Consider the following 8,584-nt stretch of genomic DNA (forward strand, 5'->3'; position numbering starts at 1 on the left):
GGAAGTCGTTCGTTTCTGCAGTGTTTCACCATACTACCTTTCCCGTGAGCAGTCGAACAGTCGAAATGGTTGTGCCACAGGCTGCGACGGCAAGCTCCACTAAAAAGTAATCCTTTAAAGCCGGTGAAAGCAACACAACGTTATTGGGCTACACCGCGTGGAAACAGATACTTCGGTGTATCTCGTCCATGCTCACCACATAGCCAAATTTAAACAAGTCCGGTTCCCCAGTATTTGGCCCCAAACCCTCTAAACCCATCCTATCCAGAAACTCAACCTTTGCAATGTTCTGAGCCCCCTCCACTTTCTCTGGTAGCTCATTCCATACACGCACAACCTTCTGTGTGGGAAATGTGCCTCAGGTCCTTTGTCAATTTCAGCCCACTCACCTTAAACCTATGCTCTCGAGTTTTCAACTCACTCCAACTTGGGTAAAACACGTAAATACTCAGTTTCCAACCCTTCCATTTGATCATGTCGCTGCCGTTACGCTGCAGGGAAAGTCGTCCCAGTTTATTCCACCTCGCCCTACGGTCCAAACATTGACGACATCCTTGTCTATATTTTGTCATCAATTTCACCTGTCTTTTTTTTACAATTTCAAGATGTCAATTCCGCTGGGCAACAACGAAACAGAAAGGCGAAACGAAAAATGGCCTCAACTTTCAATGCTGGATGCTACTGAGCCACAGCAGGGCAGGCTGAGGTTTGTTTCTGTAGTGTAGTGATCATCATGTTCGCCTCCCACGCGAAAAGTCCCCAGTTCGAAACTGGGCAGAAACTGCTTTTTTTTAGATTAGATTACTTAGTGTGGAAACAGGCCCTTCGGCCCAACAAGTCCACACCGCCCCGCCGAAGCGCAACCCACCCATACCCCTAAAACTACCCCTTTCCTAACACTATGGGCAATTTAGCATGGCCAATTCACCTGACCTACACATCTTTGGACTGTGGGAGGAAACCGGAGCACCCGGAGGAAACCCACGCAGACACGGGGAGAACGTGCAAACTCCACACAGTCAGTCGCCTGAGGCGGGAAGTGAACCCGGGTCTCTGGTGCTGTGAGGCAGCAGTGCTAACCACTGTGCCACCGTGCTGTTTAAATTCGTTTAAATTTGTTCAAGCAACTTCAACTGCAGCCTTTTACATGGACAAGAACGGAGCTTTTTTGCTTGCTTTCCCATCTGCAAATCTGCCTTCGAAGTTGCTTGAACAAATCTGCTCGCATAGTGAAATGTAATGCAATTCCATTTCATGACTGTGCAAAGAATTGTAAAGTTTTTATCCAAACTGGTTCTGATCATGTGCCATTCTGTTTGAGAGTTTAGTTACCGCGTTCTGATCCTTCTACGAAAAGCAGTACCGCATTTGAATTTCTTGCGCAGGCGGCTCGGTTCAAAGACAGGGAATTAGCTGATGCGCTGGTGTCACAGCGCACCACGAATTCCTGAATTTGTCTGTCTGTCAAATGTACCCCCAAAGTCGTCTCTGAAAGGCCTCGTTTGGAAGCTGTCTGTCGTTGTTGAACGTGCGAGAATTGGCACCAGAGTTCCTGAATCATGTTTTGGAGCAGTTCGCACGTTAGTGGCTCTTTCAATCAGCAACAGCAATGAAAGAAATTACACTCTCAGAGGAACCTTTGGACCTGTGCTTTCATGAAGTCGCTAGTATTAAGGTACGCCCCGAGACCTAAGCCATGTTGAAACTGAAACGGAGGAATCGTCAGAGAGGCTACAGAATGATATCGCATCCATTTGGTTTTCTTTAAATCACTGAGGAGCAGGAAAGTGTAAACGGTGAGGGCGAGTGGGGAATTGAGGCAGTTGCAGCTCTGGGGAAATTCCTTCTTTGTGACTCACTCAGCAACCAGACACGTGAAGGTGTCTCAGAGGCGTGAGAGCTATTCACATCGAGAACAAAAAGCACTCAAGTGCAGTTAGCACCTCTTCAGGAGTGGGGGGTGGGGTGACTTCTGTTATTATGTTCAGAAACTGCCTTTTACACTGAGGTGAACAGAAACTGCATTTCTAATAAGCTCCATGGAATTTTGTAAGATTTATTGAGTCGCTTCTCACACAGGTTTCCAAGTCAGTTGATATCTATATGCCTGATGTCCAGGTGTGAACATCTCTGCAGCAAATTGCACGGTGAAGGTAAAAGGCAAGGAAAGTGGCATCTGGAACTGGCCCCGAGGTCAGACCTTCCTCACAATGTGATCTGTCGTTCTCGGATTGTCGTGATCCCTCCGGTTTTAGGGTGGAGAACATTCTTTGGGACTCTTATTCTGCAAAACAGACACAGTGACTGAAACTATGCTGCACGGTATGATGTGGAACACGGGCTGCTCAGCTTTGTGCATTTTCCGTGTAGTCCGGTGTGCTTCATGTTCCGTGTAAACGTGAAAGTTGTCCTGTTTCGAGCAATGGGTGAAATCATTTAGCAAAGCAAGAATCGAATTTGCAGTAATGTCAAGCAGCTCATGGTTATTTGACCAAATCATAACCGAACATATATTCTCACAGATACATGTGGAGCTGAAAAGAGTCTGAGAAGATAGACTCAGTTTACCATTGATTTTTGTCTGGATTGATGGGCTATCATTATCTGCTGCGAAATTGATATTGTAGACGGCCACATCCCAGCAGCTGTGCGAGTCGGAGAGGGATCATGGAACCCTTTTAATGTGACTTGGCATGTGTTGTTATGCAGGAGCACAAGTGGAAATGCAAGAAAATGGTGTGCGCATTCGGCTGGTAGTGTGGCCGAGCGGTGTAAGGCGCTGGATTTAGGTTCCAGTCTCGAACGGGACGTGAGTTTGAATCCCAACGAGGCCGCATCTCTGCCGATCAACTCCAAAGCTGCAGCTTGTTAGGATGCTGTTTCGGTCCCCGGTGTATTGATGTTGAAAACAAAAGAAAAATGGGTTTGCTTCCAGGGGAATTAACTGTGGTGTGGGATAGTGCCGAATGTTGCAAAGTGTCTCTGTCTGTCATGATAGTGTTCGCCTCCCTCGCAGAAAATCGCAAGCAGCTGTGCTGTTCCAGGCAAGTTGAGCTTGTACTGGACGGAATGGTCACTGTTATTTCATCGCTGTTGTGAAATCAAAGTCCTGGGGTGACTCGACTCGTCATTATTTGGTTTTCTGGCCAATGGGAAAATCGTTCCAACGAATTTCGATGTGATATGTGATTGAATTTCTCCCATTTCCTTCATTTCCGTCCTGGAGACATCGGAAGGGAAAGGTAATCTACTCGATACTGTGATTGGTGAAATTCACTTTTTATGGCCCATTCTTATGAGGTTCTTTCTTTCTCTCTTTTCAGCATTGTCTGGGAAGTGGTGGTTCCCTAAGGATGCAGTATGTTTGAAAGAGTAGTTTGGTATTGTCCTGTTGTTAGTTGTGAGATTACTTTATAAATCATGAATTCGACTCGGGCAACACTACCATTATCGGGCAATCCAAACAGAGAACAGCCAGGGAATTCGTAGAGGCATGGCACTCATCCACAGACTCTATCAACAAACACATCGACCTGGACCCAATTTACCGGCCACTACAGCGGACAGCTGGAACTGACAACCGGAAGTGGCAGAGACAGGCCACTATAAATGCCGGAAGAAACAGCACAGAAGCGCTTCACAGGAGGCTCCCAAGCACTGAGAATGTCACCTAGATAGGGAATGAAACGTTTGCAAGACAAATTCCCAGCTCGGCGAACAGAACCACAACAACGAGCACCCAAGCTATAAATCTTCTACCAAACTTTGAAATATTTTCTCTGTCCAGCAGCATCGCCTCTCGTTGGTTCCAGGCTGCCCCACTCAATGATTCTAATTTATTCCCTGGCTCATTCGCTGTACGAGCCACATGCACTAGGCCCACAACTTACAACAACGTAGAGATGTCCATGACCCTGTGGAACTTTCCTCCCATCCTATATCCTGCCCTCTGAATCCATCCCCTCCCCCAACCTCACCTCCTGCATATATTCACCATCCCTCCTAACATTCCAATCTCTGATGCTGAATGTTCTGTACTCAACAAATATCTGAACTTTACCTCTCTGTGCCCTTACCTTTAGGAACTGCAGGATCGGCATGAAGTTGAACTCTTCTTCTACCGTCTTCGCCTCGGTGCCTACTTCTTTGGGCAAGATTCCTCTCGGTATCTCACAGACCCAGTCACCCAGCTCCAACACTGTCCCTCCACCTAGACCCCTCTCTCTGCCCTTTTACCCGAACTCAATCTGTTCATTGAGAACTCTTCACGTGACATTGTTTGCCTTAATTTCTCTTCATCCTCCTCACCCAATCCAACTTATCACTGTCTGAACGGACTACACTACGTGCACTTAGATCCAACCATGGCTGTGTTATTCAGCCTCTGCCGATAAGGGTGGTGCTGCTGTAGTCTGGTGGACTGAACTCTTAATTGCAGAGGCTGAGTGCCGGGTCACGGGTACCTTCTCTTATCTCCCCTTGGACAATGACCCCACCATTGCACATCAGACCATTGTATCAACTGTGATAACTGTCTTCATTTCATCTGGAGATTCCCGCGCACTCACCCCCCACCTAACTGCCCCCAAGCTGATGGTCATCTGATAGCAGAACACGCTTCTATCGCCTTTTGAAATCCACAAACGGAGCTGCTTGGGCAGACCCATTCCTTCGGCCTGCTCATGCCACACAAAGTGAGTAAATGGATCCACATGTGGCCCCCATTTATTGCCATTTCTTCATGGGGTACGTAGAACAGGTCCTGTTCCAGTTTTATTCCAGCCCCACTAACAACTCTTTTTCTTTTATTCATAGGTCATATAATCGCTGCTACGTCTCTATCTTGTCCAGATTTGGAAAAGTTAATTGGTTTCACTTCTAATCCGTATAGCTCCATCACTTTCACCCGGTCTTTCTCTGACTCATCCCTTCGTTTCCTCGGCATCTCTGTTTCCATTTCTGGGGATAGACTAGCGGCTGATATCCAGTATTAACCCACCGTCTCCCACAACTACCTGGAGTATACATCCTCATATCATGTTTCCTGCAAAGACTCCATTCCATTCCCACAGTTCTTGCATCTCCACCGCATTGCATATGATGATGCCATGTTAAAAAATGTGGCCTTCAAAATGTCCATCTTCTTCCTCAACTGAGGATTCTCCAGCTCTGTTGTCATCAGGGCCTTCAACCAGGACCGACCCTCCTTCCGTCCTACCATTACCCCCTCTCTTCCCTCCCGCAACAGCGTTAGAGTTCTCCTTCTCTTTATCTGCCATCCCACCAGCATTCATATGCAGAGGATCGTCAGACCACATTTCCCCCACCTTCAGCGAGATGCCCCCAACAGACACATGTTTGGCTCCTCTCCACTGTCCGCATTCTGGAGGGACCAGTCCCTGCAGGACACCATAGTCTGCTCCTCATTCGCTCCCCTATCTCCCTCCACCCCCCACCACAGGTCCACTTCATTTTCCCCTGCCGAATGTGTAACACTTCACCATTTACTGCCCCTCCTCACTATCCAAGGGCCCAAACACACCTTTCAGGTGAAGCAGTACCATGCTAACATTTCCCACAATCTAGCCAAATACCTTTACTGCTCACAATGTGGTCTTCTCTACACTGGGTAAACGAAGGGTAGACTGGGTGACTGCTTCGTAGAACATCCAAGGTCCACCTATGTAAAGACCCTGAGCTTGAAGTCGCCTGTCGGTTCAAAACCCCATCCTGTTCCCTGACCAATATCTCTGTGTCAGGCTTGCTGCAGTGTTCCAGGAAAGTTCAGCACAAGCTGGAAGAACAACACCTCATTTTCGCGTGCGGACCCTGCAGCCATTCAGACTCAAAATCAAGTTCAATAATTTAAAGGTCTGAACTCCCCAATATGCTGTGTTAGATTTCATACGTAAAAGGATTGAGTTACAGAGTCGCAATATCATGCTGCAACTATACAAAACGCTGGTGCGGCCAAATTTGGAGTATTGTTTGCAGTTCTGGTCCCCATATTACGGGAAGGATGTGGAAGCATTGCAAAAAGTGCAGAGGAGATTTACCAGGATGTTGCCTGGTTTTGAGGGACGGTCTTATGAGGAAAAGCTGAGAAATTGAACCTGTTCTCATTGGCAAGAAGAAGGCTAATAGGGGATTTGATAGAGACATACAAGATGATCAGAGGGTTAGATAGGGTAGACAGCGAAAGTTCTTTATCTAGGAGGATGACGTCAGCTTCAGTGAGGGGACATGGCTACAAATTGAGAAGTGAAAGATTTAAGACAGACGTCAGAGGCAGGTTTTTAGACAGAGAGTGGTAAGGGTGTGGAATACACTACCTGCTCATATACTCATCTCAGCAACATTAGGGAGATTTAAACAATCCTTAGATAATCACCGAGATGATTTTGAGATAATGTAGGGGGACGAGCTGAGAATACTTCTCAGGTCGGTGCAACATGGAGGGCCGAAGGGCCTGTTCTGCACTGTAATGTTCTATGTTCTATGTCTTAGCCCCCTACCCATAATGCATGAGGCCTAGTTATCACATCGCCTTCTATTACTCAACCCCATTGTTAGCTCCTAACAGTCTCTATTAACATATGTGCAGACTCTGCTGCATATCAACCAACAATTTCAGGGCTCCCATCAGTTTTGAGTAAGGGTCACCGGACCAGAAATGTTAACTCTGGTTTCTCGAAAAAAGATGTTGCCAGACCTGCTGAACGTTTGCAGCAACTTCTGTTTTACTTCAGCATTTTCATGGCAAGTTCTAACAACGCAGTACGCCATCGATATTTAGAGCGCTGTCAAACATAGGTACTTTGTAATTACTCATTTAATGTCCGAAACAAATTACTCTAGATTTAACTGAGATAACGGCTTTGGTGTTATTGTTTAGACCAGACAATCTGTCAACGTTTGGAAAGTAAAAGAAATTGAAAGAGTTGGAGAGAAACTCAGCAGATCTGACACAATTTGAGCAGAGATGCACAGAGTTAACATTTGATTCCAATCTGACTTTTCAGAACAGTGTCACATCATATTCGATATGTTAACTCTATTTCTCTCTGCAGAAGCTTGCTCATCTTTTTTCGTTTCTTCGCCATTTTCTGTTTGTATTTTTGTTTCCATATCATTATGTTTCATGTTTCTTGACGGGTCGACATGTTGAACTTGGTTATATTTGGACAATGTGGTCTTTTCCAGTTCCTATAATATTTGGTATGTCTCTGACACCTGTATTACGGCCGAAATCTGTTTCTTCTTTAAGATTCAAAGGAAAAAATACTTTCTGAATATCCTGTAAATCTCAGGAAATCCACTTTGTTTGAAGACATTTTCGAGGTAGCTGAACTTGATGAATTAATAGGAACAGATTATTGATGATGGAACACTCTGTGTCCTTCATTGAACAAGCTATTCTCCCCACTCTCCAAAGGCTCTGAATACATACCACAGAACTATTAGAGCAAAGGTGGAGGAAACGCAGCCCATTGTCTCTTCCAACTTGGAATGAGCTGTAGCTCTATTTTTATTATCCTATATTGTGCCCATGGCCTTCCAGATTTTGTTATTAGTGTCTATTTTAATTGTAAGTACCCTGTCAAATATGATGAAAATGATAAATCTAAAAAAAACAGATGTTGGAGAGAACTTTCAGTAGGTCTGGCAGTGCCTGTAAAGAGAAATCAAAGTTAATATCTCAGGTCCAGTGACCCGACTGATCTGTATTCCCAATGATTAAATGGTGTGCATATAAAATGTAGTTCACTTTATGACATTAAAATTATCCTGTTCAGTTCACATTCAGCATTGCGTCTCCCAAATGTTGACTATTTCCATGAGCATTATAATTAGTTTTATCTGTCAGAAAGAGTGATGGTGAATGGGGGAAAAATTGTATTCCCAATGCAGTCACCACAGCCACTGCCCCCATTCCGTCCTACCTCCTAGTCAATGTTATTTTCATTCTGTCCCTGACTAATTAATTCATAGGTCTTAATTAATACGTTCATTGTACTTTTAGTTTTGGACTGAAACAAAACAGCGTAAAAATTATGGTTTTACTGCAAACGAAACTGCTATTCTGTATGAAAGCTCTAAAGTTGTCTGATGAGAGCAGTGAGAGGAACATTCAGGGATGTACACACTTCCTGTCTAAGTTCAGGTTGACTGAACCTCATCACCTCAGGACATCTCCCATGCACAGCTTCCAACCTTGTAGTTCGGAAACCATGCATCGCCCGATTCTACCTCCTTCCCAAGATCCACAAGCCTGACCACGCTGGCCGACTCATTTTCTCAGCCTGGTCCTGCCCCACCGAACGTATTTCCACCTTCCTCGATATTGTCCCTATCTCCCCTAGTCCAGGAAATCCCCACATACACTCGAGACACCACCCATATCCACCACCTCCTCCAAAATGTTCGTTTCCCTGGACCAAACGACTCATCTTCACCATGGACATCCAATCCCTCTACACCTCCATCCGCCATGACCAGGGCCTCCAAGCCCTCCGTTTCTTCCTCTCCCAACGTCCCCAACAGTACCCTTCATCAGACACTCTTATTCGTTTGCTGACTCTGT

General features: G+C 45.5%; 1 non-coding gene across 1 annotated transcript; it reads left to right on the forward strand.

Moving 5' to 3' along the window:
- The first annotated feature begins 710 nt into the window (after positions 1-710).
- On the forward strand, positions 711-783 carry trnag-ccc (transfer RNA glycine (anticodon CCC)). Its single transcript has one exon. It is a non-coding gene; the product is annotated as a tRNA-Gly (tRNA).
- The last annotated feature ends 7,801 nt before the right edge of the window (positions 784-8,584 follow it).

Source organism: Chiloscyllium punctatum, chromosome 34, assembly GCF_047496795.1.
Source record: "Chiloscyllium punctatum isolate Juve2018m chromosome 34, sChiPun1.3, whole genome shotgun sequence".
NCBI classification, from domain to species: Eukaryota; Metazoa; Chordata; class Chondrichthyes; order Orectolobiformes; family Hemiscylliidae; genus Chiloscyllium; species Chiloscyllium punctatum.